This window comes from Lontra canadensis, unplaced genomic scaffold, assembly GCF_010015895.1.
Source record: "Lontra canadensis isolate GAN:19392208 unplaced genomic scaffold, GSC_riverotter_1.0 scaffold16, whole genome shotgun sequence".
Classification (NCBI taxonomy): domain Eukaryota; kingdom Metazoa; phylum Chordata; class Mammalia; order Carnivora; family Mustelidae; genus Lontra; species Lontra canadensis.
In genome coordinates, this window is record NW_022631010.1 from 16,419,804 (window position 1) to 16,440,656 (window position 20,853).

Consider the following 20,853-nt stretch of genomic DNA (forward strand, 5'->3'; position numbering starts at 1 on the left):
CAGTTTTACTATGGGATATTTTTTGCCATAAAACCTATCTATTTTCATGACTACCTCAAATCCTATTCCAGCAGCCATTTGTCACTAGAAGTGCCCAAGGCCTCAGGAAACAAGCATGGACAGAAGGGTCAGTGGATCTTTCCTCTGCTTGACTCTGGCTACAGAGAGATCTAGCAGGCTTCCACCATACTCCAGAGATCTTCCTTTCCTTAGGTGGAATGGTCACATCATTAGTAGTCTCATCCTTCAAATCCTCTTTGGAAAGCCATAGTGGTGCTCAAAGTCCAAAAGAGAAAAGTCATCTTCAAGGTGTAAGACTTCATAGCTACTTCAACTCCCCTGGGCTCTAGTTGGCTTTCATTCATTGATGAGACAGATTGTGGTCAAGATAGACATCTTCCATGTACTTTTTCATCACTGAAATTCCCTCTTCCTGATTGCACCATTTGAGGAAATTTTCAGTTGACCCTCGTTTCCTGTAGAATTAGTACTTGCTATGCATTAAATATTTCTTTTTCAAGTTTATTGACTTTCAGTTCAGTGCAATTCCAGATATTTTTTTAAATTATTCACTCCTTCCTGAGACCCCTCCGACTCCCTCCATTCCACAGCTTCCAGTGCATTTAATAGCATATTCAGCAGAACAAAATTTCCCATTAGAGTCATACAGGGGCTTATTCATAAAATGCATTGGGGCTCTTCTAATGAAGGATAGGGGCCAGCTATGTCATGGTCACTTCTATGATTCTTTTGTATGAATTCAATGTCTGTGCTGATGCCCCTTGAAATACTATGACCTTTTAGCTTTATAACTCCAGTCTTTTATCATTTACCAGAATGACCATGTTTTGAGTCTCCTCATTGTTCTGTACCACTTTACTCCTAAGATAAAGAAATGGAAATTCCTTCATTATGCCTGAGACCTTTTCCATTCTCTTACTACTTATGAATGTGAACTTTTATGTCATCATTTTTGGGTTAAAAAAAATGAACATTATTCCTAATAAAATGACTTCCAGATTATTTTACATTGTGCCTGCCTATCCTTGGATACTTTATTGGAGTATCTCTTAAAATGGCTCATCCAAACATCTTTTACCCAGCCCAGAGTAGATTAGGTTACTTCCTTTTTGATGTGTGGATTATACTTTGCTAAATTAAAGTGAATATCCATTCTATATCCACAGGGAAGTTAGTGATTATCTAATGAAGGCCAACCACTACTTTTTTAAAGAAGTCTAATATTGTATTAGAATATTTAGTAGACATGGCATGCCTATGGCGCAGATAGAACTTATGGTTAGTCAAGCTACCTCTCCCTCACCATGTTTGGTTTGTCTATTTGTTCAGATCATTGCACATTCTGTCACATGATCCCTCCCATTTCACCCTAACTTTTTATTTCAGTTTTCTGATTCAGTTCATGCCCAAAAGTCCATTATTTTAAGAACTCTCCATTATCCTTTCTTTTTTTTTTTAAATTTAAATTCAATTAATTAACATAATGTGTCATTTGCTTCAGGGATACAGGTCTGTGATTCATCAGTCTTATACAATACACAACACTCACCACAGAACATACCCTCCCCAATGTCTATCACCCAGTTACCCCATCCTCCCACCCCCCTCCCCTCCAGCAGCCCTCAGATTGTTTCCTAAGATTAAGAGTCTCTTATGGTTTGTCTCCCTCTCTGATTTCATCTTGTTTCATTTTTCCCTTTCTTCCCCTATGATCCTCTGCCTTGCTTCTTAAATTCCACATATCATCTTTCTCTGATTTATTTATTTTGCTTAGCATAATACCCTCTAGTTCCATCCATGTTGTTTCAAATGACAAAATTTTATTTTTTGATGATTCTGTAATATTTAATTGTTCCATTATCCTTTCTTTACAATCATTGTCCTAGTGCTTAATCAATCCAGCTATCTGTAGGCATACCTTGGAGATGTTGCAGGTTCAGTTCCAGATTACCACAATAAAGCAAATATTGCAATAAAGTGAGTCTAATAAATTTTTTGGTTTCCCAGTACATATAAAAGTTATGTTTACAATATGCTGGAGTCTGTTGTGTAATAATATTAGGTCAAGAAACAATGTATATACCTTAATTAAAATATACTTTATTACTTAAAAAATGCTAACCGTCATCCAAGATTTCAGTGAGTCATAATCTTTTTGCTGTTGGAGGATCTTGCCTTGATGTTGATGGCTGCTGACTGATCAGGATGGTGATTGCTGAGGGTTGGGGTGGCTATGGCAATTTCTTAAACTATGGCAACAGTGAAGTGTGCCACATTGTTTGAATCTTCCTTTCACTCATTTCCCTGTAGGATGTGATCCTGTTTGATAGCATTTCACCCCCAGGAGAACATTTTTCAAAATTGGAGTCCATCCTCTCAACCGTGCTCCTGCTTTATCAACTAAGTTTATGTAATATTCTAAATCCTTTCTTGTCATTTCAACAGTCCTCACCAGCATCTTCACCAGGAATAGATTCCATCTCAAAATCACTTTCTTCCTCATCCATTCTAGGAATTTCATGAGATTGCATAAATTTAGTTAGGTATTCAGACTCCACCTGTAGTTTTTTTTGTTGTTGTTTTTGTTTTTTGTTTTTTTTTTTACTTTCCCTTCTGAAGTCTTGAACCCCTCCAAATCATCATTTGGAATCAACTTCCTACAAACTCCTGCTTATGTTGATATTTTGACCTCTTTTTTTTTTTTTTAAAGATTTTATTTATTTATTTGAGAGAGAGACAGTGAGAGAGAGCATGAGCGAGGAGAAGGTCAGAGAGAAGCAGACTCCCCATGGAGCTGGGAGCCCGATGTGGGACTCGATCCCGGGACTCCGGGATCATGACCTGGGCCAAAGGGAGTCGTCCAACCAACTGAGCCACCTAGGCGTCCCGATATTTTAACCTCTTGTAATGAATTACAAATATTCATAATGGCATCTAGAGTGGTGAATCCTTTCTAACAGGTTTTGAATTTACTTTGTCCAGATACATCGGAAGAATTAGTATCTATAGCAGCCATAGCCTTATGAAATATATTTCTTAAATAACAAGACTTGAAAGTCAAAATTACTCCTTGATCCTGGGGATGCAGAATGGATGTTGTATTAGCAGGCATCAATACAACAATAATCTCATTGTACATCTCCATCAGAGCTCTTTGGTGACAAGGTAAATTGTCAATGAGCACTACTATTTTGAAAGGGATCTTTTTCTGAGCAGTAGGGCTCAACAGTGGGTTTAAAATACTCAGTAGGGGGGCGCCTGGGTGGCTTAGTGGGTTAAAGCCTCTGCCTTTGGCTCAGGTCATGATCTCAGGGTCTTGGGATCAAGCCCCACATTGGGCTCTCTGCTCAGCGGGCAGCCTGCTTCCCTTCCTCTCTCTCTGCCTGCCTCTCTGCCTACTTGTGATCTCTGTCAAATAAATAAATAAAATCTTAAAAAAAAAAATACTCAGTAGGGACACCTGGGTGGCTTAGTCGGTTCAGCATCTGCCTTCAGCTCGGGCCATGATCCCAGGGTCCTGGGATCGAGTCCTACATTGGGCTCCCTGTTCAGCGGGGAGTCTGCTTCTCCCTTTCCCTCTGCCCGCCACTCCCCTTGCTTGTGCTTTTTCTCTCTCTCTGTCAAATAAATAAAATAAAATCTTTAAAAAAATAAAATACTCAGTAAACCTAATTATAAACAGATTTATGTTGTCTAGCACATATTATTCCATTGACAGAGCACAGGCAGAGTAAGTTTAGCATCATTCCTAAGGGCCCTAGAGTTTTCAGAATGATAAAGGAGCATTGGCTTCAGCTTAAAATCACCAGCTACATTAATCCCCAACAACAAGTCAGCCTGTCCTTTGAAGCTTTGAAGCCAGACATTGACTTCTCCTCTCTAGCTATGAAAGTCCAGGCATCATCTTCCCATAGAAGGCTGCTTCATTAAGATTTTCAATGTTTAGTGTTGCCACCTTCATTAATTTTTAACTAGATCTTCTGGATAACTGACTGCATCTTTTGCCTCAGCACTTGCTGCTTCACCTTGCTCCTTTATGTTAATGGAGATAGCATCTTTCCTTAAATCTTATGCACCAAACTTTGCTAGCTTCAAACTTTTCTTCTATAGCTTCCTCACCACTTTCAGCCTTCATAACATTAAAGAGAATTAGGGATCTGCTGGATTAGGCTTTTGTTTAAGGGAATGTTGTGTCTGATTTGATCTTTTCTCCAGACCATTGAAACTTTCTTCATGTAATAAATAAAGCTGTTTTACTTTTTAATTTGTGTGTTCACTGGGGTAGTACTTTTGCTTTTCTTCATGAACTTTTATTTTGTATTTGCAGCTTGGCTAACTGACGCTTGGGGGCAAGTTTGTGGTCTATCTTGGCTTTTGACATGCCTTCCTTGCTATGTTTAATCATTTTTAGCTTTTGATTTAAGATGAGACATGTGTGACTCTTTCTTCACTTGAATACTCAGAGGCCATTGTAGGGTTATTAATTGGCCAAACTTCAATATTGTGTCTCAGGGAATAAGGAGGCCTAAGGGGAGAGGAAGAGAGAGAAGGGATTGGCTGGTCTGTGGAGCAATCAGAACACACATTATGTCGATTAAGTTTGACATCTTATATTAGTACTGTTCATGGAGCCCCTGAATAATTATAAAACTAATCAAAGATCACTATGACATATCACCATAAAAATATAGTAATGAAAAAGATTGAAATATTACAAGGATTGTCAAAATGTGACAAACGTGAAGTGAGCAAATGCTGTTGGAAAAATGGTGCTGATAGTCTTGCTCAAGGTAGGCTTGCCATAAACCTTCAGTTTATAAAAAGCACAAATCTATGAAGTGCAATAAAGCAAAGAGCAATAAAATGAGGTAGGCCTAGAGCTCTTCCATGACTACCTCTAGGGTGCTGAGTACTGCTGTTGAAAATCACACGGCTGTGTGGATTGTTGTTGTTGTCTGTAAATATGATCTAGTATCTTTGCTAGTTTTCGGCACTATTATTACAATCTTTTATTTAAACCTTATTAGCTGACCCATATTTTTCTCTTAGACTCCAAGCATGCTCCTCCCTCTGGGTCTTTGAACTTGTGATGACCTCTAATACTCTTACAATGCATCAGTAATTTTTGGTGTTGACTATACATTAGAATCAATGTGGGGTTTCAAAAACTAATGGTGCCCAGGCCATACCCTAGACCAATTCAGAAAAAACCCAGGGGAAGGACCTAGAAATTACTTTTGTTTTAAAAGATTCCTAAGTGATGCAAGTGTGCAGTGAGGTTTAAAGCCACTACCACTATGGATGCATGCTTTGCTTTCTCAGTTTACTTTGTTTTATGCTCAAATTATCACCTCTTTAATGGGGATTTCTCCTATCCATTCTATCTAAAGTATGGGCCTCTTTTACTCTCTTTCCTTTCCCTACCTTATTTTTCTATACCACACGTACCATTTACCAAGTCAGTTGTTGTAGTCTATTTTATCATTGTCTGCCCTTTTCTCACTGTAGTGTAAGCTTCATGGGGCTTCATATACATATTATTAGACACATATTATATAACATATTATTAATGGTAATTGGAACCAGAGGAATGGATGAGATTGCTTTGAAAAAGTATATGTATAGAGAGAAGAAGAAATAGAACAGAACCCCAAGAAACAACATTTATGGAATCAATGGGATTACTTCTCATAGTTGTTGTTTTTTCCACTGCCATATACCATCTGCATCAGGACCTCTCATACTATTAATCAAAGAGTCATTGAATAGAATTCCCCTGCATGGCTAACCCCAGATTCTACCACTTTTCTCTAGTTCTTTCTCACCATGCTTTTTCACTCTTAGAACATGACCTTGCCTCTCAAATAGCGGACAATGATTACATATTATCAATAATTGGAACTGGAAGAATGGATCAAAACCTGGGAGAGTGCATATTTAGAAAACAGGACCTAGAACAGAATCCCAAGGAACTGCAACATGCAGGGGATTGGTGGAGTCACCAGTTTCTGTATTCTTGGGTACCTCTCTCTCTCTGCTGAGGCTTAAGTAGTTGCTATTGCCCAAGATTCCATTCATGGCTTTTAACTACTTTTTCCTGTATAATCTTCTAGATCCTTCTCATTTGTACCTCTGGCTTCAATGACCGCCTATAATAGAGTCTCCTAAATCTTTATCTCAGGGCATCTACCTGTCTCAAATGTCAGACCTATGTGTACTGTGGTGTCTTCACCTTCACATCCCAAATTTTCTTGGACTCTCCCAGTGGGAGTCAGGTAATACTTCTGTTTTTCTTTGTCATGTGTTCATTTCCCTCTTGTAGCACTTATCACATTGCAGCATAGTTATTTATTTCCCCTATTTTCTTTACTAGGTCATAAATTTATTGAGGACTCACTGTTTTTTATTTGTATATTGCCCAGGATTTACAATCTGGCATATAGTAATTGATAACTTTTTGTGTGTATGAATATATGAATTTAAAATCTACTTCTGTCATTAAACATCTTATTTCTACCTCTAATATACAATTCTTAGTAGGAAGGTTTTATGTGTCATTATTGAAGTTATTGATGAGAAGTATGATAAATTTCAGTTTGAGGACGGAGTCCAGGAATGTGCTATTAGAGACCTCTCCTCAGGATGTTGCTGATCAATTTTTGGGCTTTGTTATTCAGTCCACTAGTAACATTACTGTGCAGCCTGTGGTTCTCCATTCTGGTCCTGGAAGATATAATTAAAAATTGTTAAATGCTTTCTGAAATCATGATCAAATATACATTATATAGGAGTGAACCTCACAATAACACAAATTTTGACATAAGGCAATTGAAAGTTGATATTTGAAGTGCCTGAAGTGGTTTTGAAGCCAGCTCCTCATTATTAAGCAGAGATAAACTAAAATTCTTATTTTCTAGTGGAGAGGAAAAGTTATAGGGGGGAGCAAAATAGGAGGCATCTAGGTCTTAAGGAACAGAGAAGCTGAGAGTGAACATGTTCCTAATATAGGGTTGACAAAATGAAGTCAATTAAATAGGAGGCCTTTGAATTATTGCAGTTCCTCCAGAAGCACCAGCTAGCCCAAGTTCCACTACCCCTGGGATATTTTAACTTAGAGGGGCAAATGCCACTAACTGGTACCAAACCATATCTGGACCCAGATTAGATATTTATTGCTGCAGCTGGAACCTAAGTATTCTTTCCTACTCAAAGTGTGGTCCATGGATCTCACATACATAGACACACTATTGACAGGAAAGAAAGGGGAATTTATTAATCAGAGAAGGAAATAAAGCACAAGTATACAAGTTAGGGAAGACTTACTGATAGTTGCTTACCATGAATTTGAAAATTTTGGCATAATTTGAAAATGAGATGTTCTCCTTATTGATGTAATAAAGTTGACCTAAAATTTGAAGTCTTAATATTGATTCAAGAGCCAAAGAGACCTCTGGGTATATGGTCCTGAATTTTGATAGAGGAATGTGAAAGACAGTTGAATCTTGTCCTAAACTGATAACATGGGTAGGTGAAAGATAGGCACTTTACCTTTTAGGTTTTCTTCACTAAAGCTTTGATCAAGAAATGTGGCTTTTTTTTTAACTTTCTTTTTTATTTTATTTTTAAAATAAACTGGAGGATGATATGGGATTCACTATATATTATTCAGTCATTTTAATTGATTTGAGAAACTGTGTTGTTTGGACATAGTCTAGGATAGTTGTCAAGCTTTTTTTTTTTTTAGAGCTGTGAAATTTGATGTTAAGTTAATGTGTTAGAAGATCACAAAACAATAAGCTGGGAAGAGAATGAAGATTTTTCAGCTTTTAAAAGACACCCTATTTATTAAGCCTTATATTACCATGAACTCAGCAAGAACTTTAAGCGTTTCCAATGTTCTTTGAAATTTCTTGGACAAATTTTCTTATTTAACTGCTTCTCATGGTACATTTTGGTAAATTATTTTGTCACTTGCATCCGTTTCTAGTTTTTTCTTTTCTAACAATTGAGTTATAGCTCAGAGGATGTCATAGGTGGTGGAAGGGTAGGAATTATTTGTCATGACAGTTGATGAACTATTTTGGTTGATTTTACTGAAAGTTAGAGTCGAATGTGTTCATCTGGAAAGCAAACAATTTTGACAATTAAGGCATACAAGCTGTGAATGTTACATCTAGCTGTTCCAACTATAATGTGTTGATTAGAGCTGTTTCATGAATCCTTCTCAGGAACAGCCCGAGTGTTATATACTGCTTAGGAAGAAAATACAGTCAGTGTATTTGCCATCACAATGTGCTGATTGCGGCAGCTTGCCCAGAGCTAAAGTTCTATAATAAAAACTTCTGGACTGGAACATGGTGATGGCATTTATGTTATTTGCCTCCTAAGTTGTTTCTGCACTATATAAAAACAGTGCAAACAGCTCTCAGTTTGAGAACCTCAGAGAGCTCTGTCACTAGGCACTACTGAGTTCTCTTGTGTTGAATCATTGAAGAATATGTTAGCTGAAGTCTTAGAGTGAACAGTGGAAACTGGATCTTAAGTAGCTGAAGGTGCTGGATTAAAATGGTTACTCTCTTTTGACTTAGTCCAGATCATTGTATGGAACTCACTTTGACAGGTACCTTTCTGTGAAGGTGTAACCATTTTTAAAGACCCATAGTGAATTTCTTGCCTTGTGGATCTTTATTGCCTTCTACAACAGCTTTAAGTCAGGGAACTTAGACTTAACCATATCAGCATGGTGCTCAAGAAAATTTGGGGAAAGTCTCAAGACAAAATGAATAAAGCCATTTTATAAATGCAGTATCCTTTAAGAAGTTAGTTGTAGATTAGCTGTAGGAGGTCCTCATGTTTGTCTAGATGGGAGGCTGCACAGATCCTCCTGCACATATTCTAAGGTCTGTCTACAATTACCCTTTTTTAAAAATTTGTAAGAATAGCAATGCCTTTGAATGCCTCCTAAAGGAAATGGTGTGGAGATAGGCCAAAACTAAAGAGAGAATAGAAAAGAATAAAGATGGAAAGAGTGAGAAGTAGATAGAGTAAACAATGAGTGATGAAAGCCTTATCAGGGGTTAGGTCCTATACTCCTAACAACAATCTCGTAGAAGATTTGGCTCTCCTTTTGTCCAGAGAGGATTAGCATTTTTTATTTGCTAGCCTTTACTGGGTTTCCAGTGTGCTTTTGGATCAAACACCAGATGAATAGGAGTTCTTTTATCACTATTAGTGAAACTGTTATTGTCACTTAGAATTGCTGGCTACAATGAACCATCTTTTTGAAGGCCTACGTTTGGAAGTAGCACATGGAATTTCAGCCCTTGTATTATTATTTCTTCTTGCATTATTTTTTATTCAATAAAATGAGGAGGACCTATGACAGCTTTTCTTTGAGGGAGAACACGATATACCCTCTTCAAAGTTTTTAAATGGCCTTAATAATAAATTTGATCCCTCCAATAATATCCTTTTTTTTAAAAAAAGATTTTTTATTTATTTATTCAACAGAGAAAGAGATCACAAGTAGGCAGAGAGGCAGGCAGAGAGAGAGAAGGAAGCAGGCTCCCTGCTGTGCAGAGAGCCCGATGTGGGGTTCCATCCCAGGACCCTGAGATCAGGACCTGAGCCGAAGGCAGAGAGGCCTAACCCACGGAGCCACCCAGGTGCCCTCAGAAAATATCCTTAAATAAAGGAATTACCTTCCCTAGTAATAAAAAGAATACAGTACTTTTTTTTTTTTCTGTTTTAAATTAGAAACTTTGGAAAGTCAGAAGAGCAAAAAGGAAAAATAAAAAACTACCTATTATCTCACCACTCAGCAATGATCACTCAAAAGTAGTTAGGAGTCCTAAGTGGCCCTTTATTTTCCTAAGTCTTGGGGCAGTGGATAACTGAAAAACCTGAAGTGTTGTGCTTGCTCCCTTAGTCATATTTTAAGTAATATCAGTAGACATTTTATTTTAGCTCATGTTTCTATGGATCAGTAATATTTGAATAGCCATAATGACTGCATTTAGGTTTTTTTTAAATTTTTTAAAATTTCTTTTTACTGTAACAGAATTCATTGTTTATGCACCACACCCAGTGCTCCATGCAATACGTGCCCTCCATAATACCCACCACCTGGCTCCCCCTACCTCCCACCTCCCCCCCGCCCCTTCAAAACCCTCAGATTGTTTTTCAGAGTCCATAGTCTCTCATGCTTCATCTCCCCCTCCAATTTCCCTCAACTCCCTTACCCTCTCCATCTCCCCATGTCCTCCGTGTTACTTGTTATGCTCCAGAAATAAGTGAAACTATATGATAATTGACTCTCTCTGCTTAACTTATTTCACTCAGCATAATCTCTTCCAGTCCCACCCATGTTGATATAAAAGTTGGGTATTCATCCTTTCTGATGGAGGCATAATACTCCATAGTGTATATGGACCACATCTTCCTTATCCATTTGTCCATTGAAGGGCATCTTGGTTCTTTCTACAGTTTGGCGACCGTGGCCATTACTGCTATGAATATTGGGGTACAGATGGCCCTTCTTTTCACTACATCTGTATCTTTGGGGTAAATACCCAGTAGTGCTATGGCAGGGTCATAGAGAAGCTCTATTTTTAATTTCTTGAGGAATCTCCAGTTTTCCAAAGTGGGTGCACCAACTTGCATTCCCACCAACAGTGTAAGAGGGTTCCCCTTTCTCCACATTCTCTCCAACACACGTTGTTTCCTGTCTCACTGATTTTGGCCATTCTAACTGGTATAAAGTGGTATCTCAATGTGGTTTTAATTTTAATCTCCCTGATGGCTAGTGATGATGAACATTTTTTCATGTGTCTGTTAGCCATTTGTATGTCTTCATTGGAGAAGTGTCTGTTCATGTCTTCTGCCCATTTTTTGACATGATTATCTATTTTTTGTGTGTTGAGTTTGAGGAGTTCTTTGTAGATCCTGGATATCAGCCTTTTGTCTCTACTGGCATTTAGTATTTTTTAATTCCAAATTCATGCATGTAGTTAGCAATTCTTTAGTGAGGAGATTCACTGTTTTACATCTCCGCTTACTACACTGGATCTCGAACAGTAATACTTCTTGGCCATGAGATGTATATGGCTAATGCAATTATTGATTTATTGTATTGAAATGTATACATATTTGTTCTACTCTGTACGTATTTTTCATTCAATAGAATAACACTAGTCCTACTTTTGGTGTCATTGCACTTGGATTTCCTTAAAAAACTACTTATAGTTGTGTTTCTACTAGGAAGTAGATTGCAGATCTTTCAATTGTAGACGTTGCTCATAGTTTGAGCATGTACATGGTGTATGTGTGGGGTTGGTGTGGAGGCTTTGGAAAATGGAAACTCATTTCCTTTTATCATTTTCTTAAAAAAATGCAGATCCAAGTTTGTGCTAATTTTACTAATGAGAGATAAACTCTGCTTTGTTTCTAAATATTAATGTTCAGAAGGGTCATGGAAAAATTGTTATACCCTTTAAATTATTTTTGCTGTGAGTTTATTTGAATATTCTTCAGTGATTGGCATTTTTAGCTCGTTAGCAATGGCAGCAGTGTCATAAATAACGATAACAGACTTCTTGAAGAACCAAACCTCTTGACCAATAGGATCCTTCCCCCAATAATTTCTGAACTCCTCAGGACAAGTGGTATTATATAATTACGTGTATCTTTGCCAAGCATATTTCCTTCCTTTCTATTTGCCACTCTCATGTCCCAAATGATATCAATTTTTGAAAAGTGGTTTGTTTTTCAAATAACTTTCACATACCATTTTGTGAATTGTACTGTAATGTATGCTCAGTGAATATTTTGTACTGATAAATACTCAGCAAAATATTTGCAAATAAGAAAATCTTTTTTTACATTTTATTAATTTTTAATTCTTTTTTATTTTTTATTAACATATAATGTATTATTAGCCCCAGGGGTACAGGTCTGTGAATCACCAGGATTACACACTTCACAGCACTTACCATAGCACATACCTGCCCCAATGTCCATCACCCAGCCACCCTCTCCCTCCCCGCCCCCCCAACCCTCAGTTTGTTTTGTGAGATTAAGAGTCTCTTACGGTTTGTCTCCCTCCTGATCCCATCTTGTTTCATTTATAGAAAATCTTTTTAACATTCCCATGTCTGTTACACAGTACTTCTAAAACTATAATTCTGTTCAGTGGGTGTGACTGCTTGATATTCTTAGGTTTGGTGGTTAGGTGCAGCTTCAACTAATGCAGGGTTTTTGAGCCTCCCCAAAGTAGCACATAGCTGGGAAGCTGATTATAGATACAAATTCCAAGGCCCCACCCCAGACCTGCTCAGTCACAATCTCTGGATGATTGGTATCATCAGATAAGTCTGGGAAACCTGAAACTAGGGAGTCTGAACTATGAGCTTGATTAATGTATAATTGCATATTGGTATATAGGAAGGATTTCTGGATGTAAATTAATAGTATTCATTCATTTCCAATGCTGGTCTACTCAAATACCAGAAGAGAAAAGTGCTGTGATATGCTCTTTAAATTTTAGCTTCTATGAGATTTTGGGGAAGTAAATTTTGAAATTATTTGAGCCCTCACATGCTCAAAGCCCTCTTCTAATCTTTTTCATATATTTTCATATATTTCATATATTTATTAATTTCATATATTTACTAATATTAATAGAGGGAGGTGAAATTATCCAGTACCAAACAAGTAACAAGTGGGAAGCTTGTTGAAACTTGTTCAACTAAGAAGTTGAATTTCAGAATTTATACAATTAACCCCTGGAGTGCACTGCCTGTAGTCTCTAAATGTTAGTGTATTAGTATACTTACTAATGTATCAGGTACTAGTACACTAAGCACTTTAAAGTATAAGCACATATGCTTTAAAATCATTTGCCACTTCCATAAAGTAGGGTTAAGGAAGGCAAGTTTAGAGATTAATTTGCCCAGAGTTACCCTACTAGTAGGTGGTAGAACCAGTGTGGTTTGAACCTGGGTTGGCACAACTCCAAAATTCTGCACTCTTAACCATTACCTTATATGCAAGAATGACATGTTTGACTATGCTGATATCTTGTCATCTCTTCAGCATTTTGCAGAAAAAAATAGTAGTTAGTGGGGGGTTTCTAGAAGGTAATTATATAACACTTTAATGTTTACAATATAGTGTCTACGTTTAACATCCGCATTAAAACACTTAAGTGTCAACATTAGATTTTAGTAAAAAATTCTGAAATATATATAGAATTTCTTGTCCCAGAAAGCTTTTTAAAGAATAAATTGGTTACTCTGTTAACAATCTGCCATAGACTGACTGAAAGTAGAGCACAGGATTTTGCTACTTTTAAGAGGTTCTTAACCATATATTTCTTAATATTATAAGATAATATAGTTGATGGATACTTAGGTATTTTGTGCACATTTGGAAAGAAGTTACACTTAATTTCCTTCATTTGAGTGTTAACTATTTCACACATGTGGTTTTGTCACAAGTACATGTTTTTCTTTAGAAATGACTTATAAATTTATGCATTCATTGAAGCATTAGCTTGAACCTCTTCTCTTTTTCCAACTCTTATTTGTCCCCAAAGGATAGTGAAGTATTAATTGGTTTTAATGGCTCCTAATGCTACCTCTGTCTGGGATTTCTAAGGAAAGGTGAAGAGTTGGAATAGAATTTGTGAAATTTGTCTGGGGAGGTGAGAAAGTTTAATGTGCTTGTGAACCAGCACATTTCTTCTAGGTAATACTATTGTACTGTAATAAAGATTGAAATCTAATTTTCACTCTTGGATTTAACCCTTTAAGTAGATTAGTTAACATTCAAAGAGGAATTTTCTGAAGAAACATGCTAACTAAATTCCTGTACCTGGAAATGACCAACACCTGATAAAGCAGGAAATAAGAATCTCTTATTTAAACATGTTTATAAAACCAAAGGAAAAACCTTTCTCTCCTTCTCCCTTAAATTAAGAGCAAGGGCATGCTAATTTGGATTCGCAACTAGAAGGGACTAGCCTGGATTATGCAGTTTGCTGTCACAATCAAACAAATTACAGTCACCAAGTCTGTAGTCACCAGAGACATGTATCTGGTTGCTATCACTCTCTCCCAATAAAAATGATTCTTACCAGCAGAGGCTAATTTGTCTGAAACATTGTTCCTGGTGCTCATACACTGATTTACTTTAGTAACTCTGTGACTTTATTTAACAAGTAGCCATCTAGATATTTGTTTCTATCCAACACAAATTTTTATTGAGATTCTAGAAAATATAAAGAAGACTATTACCATTTTAATAGCTTTAAGATAACAAATCTTGAAAAAAATGTTATTCTTTCCACCTTTTAGCAGTTGACATTCCTACTTTTTCCTTTACCACAGGGTATCAGGGTGATATAATAAGCCCAGTCCTGTGTTGGGGGGAGAGAGAAAGGTGTGCCTTTTTTAGTATTTTCTTCTGTAAAATTGGTGCAGGCTTCAGAGGAAAATAGAAATGCAGAGAAAGTCTGTTCATCTTGCTTCCCCATCCCCCCCCCCTTTTTTTTGGTCACCCTGTGTTCATATGATAGTTCTAGTATCAGATACTGGGCAAATATTTCTTCATCATCAAAGGTGAAAATGAAATTTACTGGGCATTTACTAAGAGTCAGGTATGACTTAAGTACTCCATTTGAAATATATAATTTATTCCTTACAATTAGAGAGGCACTGTTATTATCCTATTTCACAGAAGGTGAAACCGAGGTTTAGCAAGATTAGCTAAATCGCCGAAGGCCATATCCCAAGTAAGTGGCAGAAACTGGGTGCAAACCCAGATCTGTGTGATTCAAAGACAATGTTCTTAATCATCATCTTGAGTATCAATTGTACATATAATGTATTAGAATGTTCTATATATTTTGTTTCATATACTTGGAGTCAGCATGTCACAGGAAGAGAGCAACATAAAAAGATAGATCTGGGGTTAAGATCCTTGTATTTGGATTTAAGTTGTTTTTTCAGAGTCTTAATTTTACCACTTATTTTGGGTATTGGGTGAATTGTTTAATCTGTTTGAACCTCAGTGTCTTTTGTGAATTGGGGAGTAAAAAGTGTGTAGTGACTGCTCTATTAGCTATTGACTAATGACCTCCAGAAGTTATCATTTAGCAGCATGGGGCAGAAGTCTATAAGCCTTGATCACATTTGCCCCATGAAGATGTTTTGAGATTTAATCCTAAAAATGTCTTGTAGTTGCTATCTCTGTAAAAGGAAGTAAAAAAAAAAAGGAGGGGGGGTGCGTGGGTGGGACCAACTCCATTTTTCCTTTTTTTGGTTTTGTTTTGTTTTGTTTTGTTATTAAGGAATGTTTCTGCTCACTATTTAAAGAGAATGGTTAAGAGCCTATGCTTCAGGATCAGACAGAATCCTTGCTCCACTACTTACTAACTATATAACTCTTAGAAGAATTCCATTACTGTTCAAAATATATTTGGTGTCTTTTCGCTTCTGTCCTCACTATCACCATCCTGTTCCATATTACTCATTCTCCATATAATGGCTAGTGACCTTACTGTGACTGAAATCTGATAGTATATATAATCGCCACACATCTTTCTCCTCCTCCTTCTCCCCCACTCCTACCCTGTTAAAAATCTTCCAATAGCTTTCTTTCACTAAAATGAAGTCTAGACTCCTTACCTTGGCTTTGGCCAGCAAGACCTTGTATACTCTGATCTGGGCCTACCTCTCTGAACTCACTTGCGTTTTGCTCACTGAGCCCCCTGACATTTTTTCAGTCCTTAAACTCACTAAGTTGACCCTACTTGCAGCTTGAACACATCCCCTCTCCTGTGCTCAGAACACTCTTTACTTTTCACATAGCTTACACTCTATCCCTAAAGTGTTAGGCTTTTCTTTACCGCCCAATCTAAACAGGGTCTCCTGTTTTGCTCACTTGTAGCACCATATTTTTCTCTTCTCTGGCACCTGTCACAGCTTTTCGCTTTATATTCATTTATTTTTGGTTAGCATCTGAGTCCCTACCTCCTCCAATTATAATCTCCGTATCTTTTTGGTTCAGTGCTGTATACCTAGCCCCAAACACAGTTATTGAGTGGGTACTCAATAAATCATTGTTAATGATGAATGAATAAAATATCTCTATGACCTTTCAAAGCCTTAATTTATGCATCTGAGAAATGCAGGTAGTAGTTCCTCTCTGTAAAGTTATTGTGTGAATTAAATGAGGTTAAATTTATATAAAATACTTAGCCCTGTGCTTGACAGAGGCCTCAATAAAGGGTCGTGTCTACGGCAGCAGCCGGTGAGCAGACATTCATTAATCCCACGGTACGAGTAAGGCTGCTAATGTTTATAGAACATATTTTTAAAAGATAATTTTGTTAGATTTTTGTTTTACTTAGTCTTCACTTCCCCCCTTTTTATTAACATTGGTATTCATATCTAGGAAATTAAAATGTGGAATTCCAGCAGTGATTCCATGCTTTCTAATGGAGCAGTGATATGAACCAGCCTCAGCTTTGTAATGTCACAGTTATCAGAGCCGTGATGTATATTCAGAAGGGTAATTACTTTGGGTAGTAATTTCCTAGACTGCCATCCACCCCTGCCCTGCCCCAGCCAGCTGGCCTTGAAAAAGCAGCACTGCTTTTATGTGTGCACACAATCAGTCTGTAAAATCCCATTATCCCCAACTTCCACACCCCTGTGGCTGCATGCTTCCTTTTGAAGCCTCTTAAAAAAGGAAAAAAAAAATTCAAGTCAGCCCTAAAGTTCATTTCTAATCTCATTTCATCCAAATAATATAAAAATGAGATGGGGGCTAGGAAGTGGAGGAGGGGTCCATAATGTGCTTTGCTTACCTGTTCACCTGGAATCCTATGATACTTGTGGGAAAGACTGATAAAACTAGGAAATACTTCTTCAATGTATCCTTTGAGATAAAGTGAGATTTTACTCTGTTTTGATCAAAGACTAGAACAAGGTTAATTTGGTTATTCTAGTTCTTTTTTTTTTTTGATCTGTTCAGAATGTCTATACCATTTAGAACAGGAGTCTCCACCAAGCTCTCATGGCCAACATCCTTTTCACTGTGATCATCTGTTGGAGTCCTAAGTACAGTGACCTCCTCTCCTCTATTTTTCTGTTTTGTGTGTCTTTTCACCTGGAAGTTTGAACTCCTTTCAGGCCTGTTTCCTAACTGCTTCCACTCGGCCCATTGTGGTCTTTTTTTTTTGGATTCTAACTTCCCATGTAACTGACATTTTTCTTAGCATTCTTTCCATGACCTTGAACTAATTGACATCTGTTTCCTGAGGATGATACCTTCCAGTCACCTGTTCCATCTCTTACTGTCACAACTTGATGAAACTTTGGTGTAGGGGAAGAGTATGAAATATAGGAAGGGAGCTTTAAAAATTTAAAAATTTTTAAATTTTTTTTAAATTTTTTAAATTAAAATTTAAACATTTAAAATTTTTATTTTTAAAAATTTAAAACTTTAAATTTTAAAAAATAATTTAAAAATTTAAATTTTTTTCTCTGTCCCTGAAAGATCACTTCCTGACTATATTTCTGTCACCATTATTCAAAAACCTTTCTTTTTAAGTCCTTATATCTGTATCACCTGATCCCATCACCATCTCCCTTGTCTTCATCCCTGGGATGTTTCCTCATCTTCCTTAGGAACTGTCTTATAAACCTTACCCTCACACCTACCCTTTCCATCTCCCTGGGTGACTTTGTACTTCTTGCTGGTGACTCTTCCAAAACTTCAGCTTCTCAGTCACACCTTTACTTAAGTCATCTTAGATTCACAGCCAAGACTTGGACCACATCTCTCCTGCATCTCATTTTCTCTTATTGAATGCTCTCCCTGTCCTCATTCTATGTTTCTATCTCTGTACCCCATCTTATTCTGAGGTCAGTCAGCATCCCTCCTGGTACTCACTTCCTTATCTCTCTTGATCCCTTCACCCTCCAAACTAAGTTCTTAAAGAGTAGTATTAGTCATCACGTCTCTTTTCTTTATCTCCCATTATCCTGTCAGCATCCCAGAGGCTCTTACCTCTCTGGGGACACTGCTTCAGAATCCCTGGCAGTCCTCTCCTTTTCCATTTTTTTTTTTTTAAGATTTTATTTATTTATTCGACAGAGATCTACAAGTAGGCAAAGAGGCAGGGAGAGAGAGAGAGAGGAGGAAGCAGGCTCCCTGCTGAGCAGAGAGCCCGATGCGGGGCTTGATCCCAGGACCCTGAGATCATGACCCGAGCCAAAGGCAGAGGCTTTAACCCACTGAGCCACCCAGGCGCCCCTCCTTTTCCATTTTAAATAGTGTTCTCTTCCAAATTTACATTCCAGACTACCTTTTGACATCCTCTTTTTTTTTTTTTTTGATATTTGTACATCCTTGATTTTATAATTTTCTTCTCATGATGATTTTCTTCCTTTGTGCCTTCCTTTTTGTTTGTTTGTTTTTGTTTCTTTCTTTCGCTTCTCTCCCTTTTCTGTCCTCACAAAATATTGTTCCTGTGGCTCATCTCTTCTCCCTCTGCTTACTTCTGTTGCTGCTGTCTTACACCCTCTCAGCTTTAATAATAATCTGTTAGATACACTGAGGATTTCTCCCCAAACCCTCATTTCCCACTTCCCAATAGCATTTCAGAAGGATAACATACAAGTATTTTAAAACCTAAGGCACTTACAGTTTATCATCTAAACTGGATCCAAACTGGGTCACTTGGAAGGTTAGGGAAGGCACAGTTTATAAGTAGCCGATATAAATCTGTACGATGCATAGATTACAAAATACTCTGATTTGCTTTTCTAGTATTTTTCATCATTAAGTGTCTCACGAGCATTCTGCTTACCTGGGCTAAAAATCCTCACCTTCAGTTTTTATTCTTTGCTTAGTTCCCAGTTTCTAGGAATTCTACCTTTCGTGTATCTTTGAATTACACTTTTGTTTTTAAAGCGCCATTCCACTGTTTAGGCCCTTGTTTCCTCTTGCCTTCAGTAATGCATGTCCTTCTAACTTATCTTCTTGTTCTCATATTTTTCCTCATTCATCCTTCATTCAATATTCCTTATTTCTACAAGATGTCCCTAAAGTATACTGATTATTTATACACCTGTTCAGAAATGATCACCAAAGCATATCATCCAGACTTTCTCAGTTGGGAATTCAACACACTATATAGCCTGACATAAAAGAGCTTTTCCAGCCTTACCTCCTTTATGGACCCTGTATGTTCAGCAGGTGTGTTGGCCTTCCCCCAGATACCTCCAAAATCAGGTGTCCCCAGTTGCATCAGAATCACCTTTGGAATTAAAGAAAAATTTAAATACCCAACTTTAGTCTGAAAGAATTAAGTTTAGTAGGTCTGTCTTAAGGCCTGGTTATCTTTATAAAAGCCTCCCCAAGGGATTGTGACCAAAGCCAGCATTGAGAAACATTGCCCCTGTTTTCCTATCTCCATCACTTTTTTCTCCATTTTCTCCATGGCCAGTATCTAGTTTCTTTTTAAATATTATCTTATCCTTCATTTTACCTCCTTCATGAGGTCTTCTTTGAGCCATCCACATATATATAGCTATTTCTTCTATACCACAGTTGTAGCAAACTTTTGTTAGATCTTAGGTTTATCCCTTACATCCTATAGACTGCATACTTCTTGAAGCCAATGCTTCATTTATTTATAATGTAGACACCATTTGTATAGGTCGTTGGGTGTCAAGATTATATGTAAAGAAATTTGAAGTTCTTCAGAAAGTGATTGATAAGCATGAGTTGTGTTTTGCTAATTTAACCAAAAGTCTAAAAGCATAAAATACAATAGTTTTAATTCCAAGACTGTGCTAAATTAAGATTTGCCAATCATGCTAAGTAGGAGAAAGGAACTAGAATTTTAAATGCCACTACTCTTTTCAGCAGTAGATGAGTTAATATTAAAGTAAATTCAGTGGTGGATTGGTTCCTTTAACACCCACGCTTCAGGTGCTTTAAAGCATGTGGGTCTCTTTGGATTCCTCAGGAAAACTGTCATGTTGGCATGTAGCTATAAAATGTGCTTCACTCAGAAACTGTAGTTAGTAAAGCAGAGGCTTTTTGTTTTTGTTTTTGTTTTTTACTAGTTCTTTTGGCACAGGGGAATACTTTTAATAAATCAGCCTTGCTGAAAGATGGAGCACAGTATTGTTTTTAATAGGGAATGAGAATGTAAGTGCAGTGATTGAATGTAGTTACACAAGAGACTGCATCCAAAAACGATTTTTTGATTTCTGTCAAACATTCAGCAAGGGAGCGATTTTCCCCTCCAATATATGTATGTGTGTATGTGTGTGTGTGTGTGTATTTTTTATATTTATATATATATATATATATATAATATAGAATATAATATATACAAAATATAATATATATAATATATATAATATAAAATATATAAAATATTTATATATATATAAAATACACACACACACACATTCATTCTTTGGTAGCTTCTCAAATTGTACTCTTTTTAAATCTCTAAATTGTATATTTGGGTGGGATTTTTCTTTGTCCTACAATTTTGTTAGTACTTGATCAGTAAAAATTGTAACCATTTAGTTTGGGATACATACAGATATATTTTATAATTAGTACCCTTTAAGGTAGTTATTTATATTTTATTATTTTATTGAAAAGATATATATTTGGATTTCTAACAAGCCTAGGGAAATAATAAACTTTTACCCTGTCAGTGGTGTCTCTGTTTGCTGATATAAAACTCATTTCTGATTTGTCCCAGGTAAGATAATTATAATGCATATATTAAAACATACC

At 36.8% G+C, this 20,853-nt stretch overlaps 1 protein-coding gene across 1 annotated transcript in view; it reads left to right on the forward strand.

Annotated features, from left to right (window-relative positions):
- MACROD2 (mono-ADP ribosylhydrolase 2) overlaps positions 1-20,853 on the forward strand; it is a 1,923,023-nt gene that overhangs the window by 295,642 nt on the left and 1,606,528 nt on the right. The window lies entirely within an intron of this gene.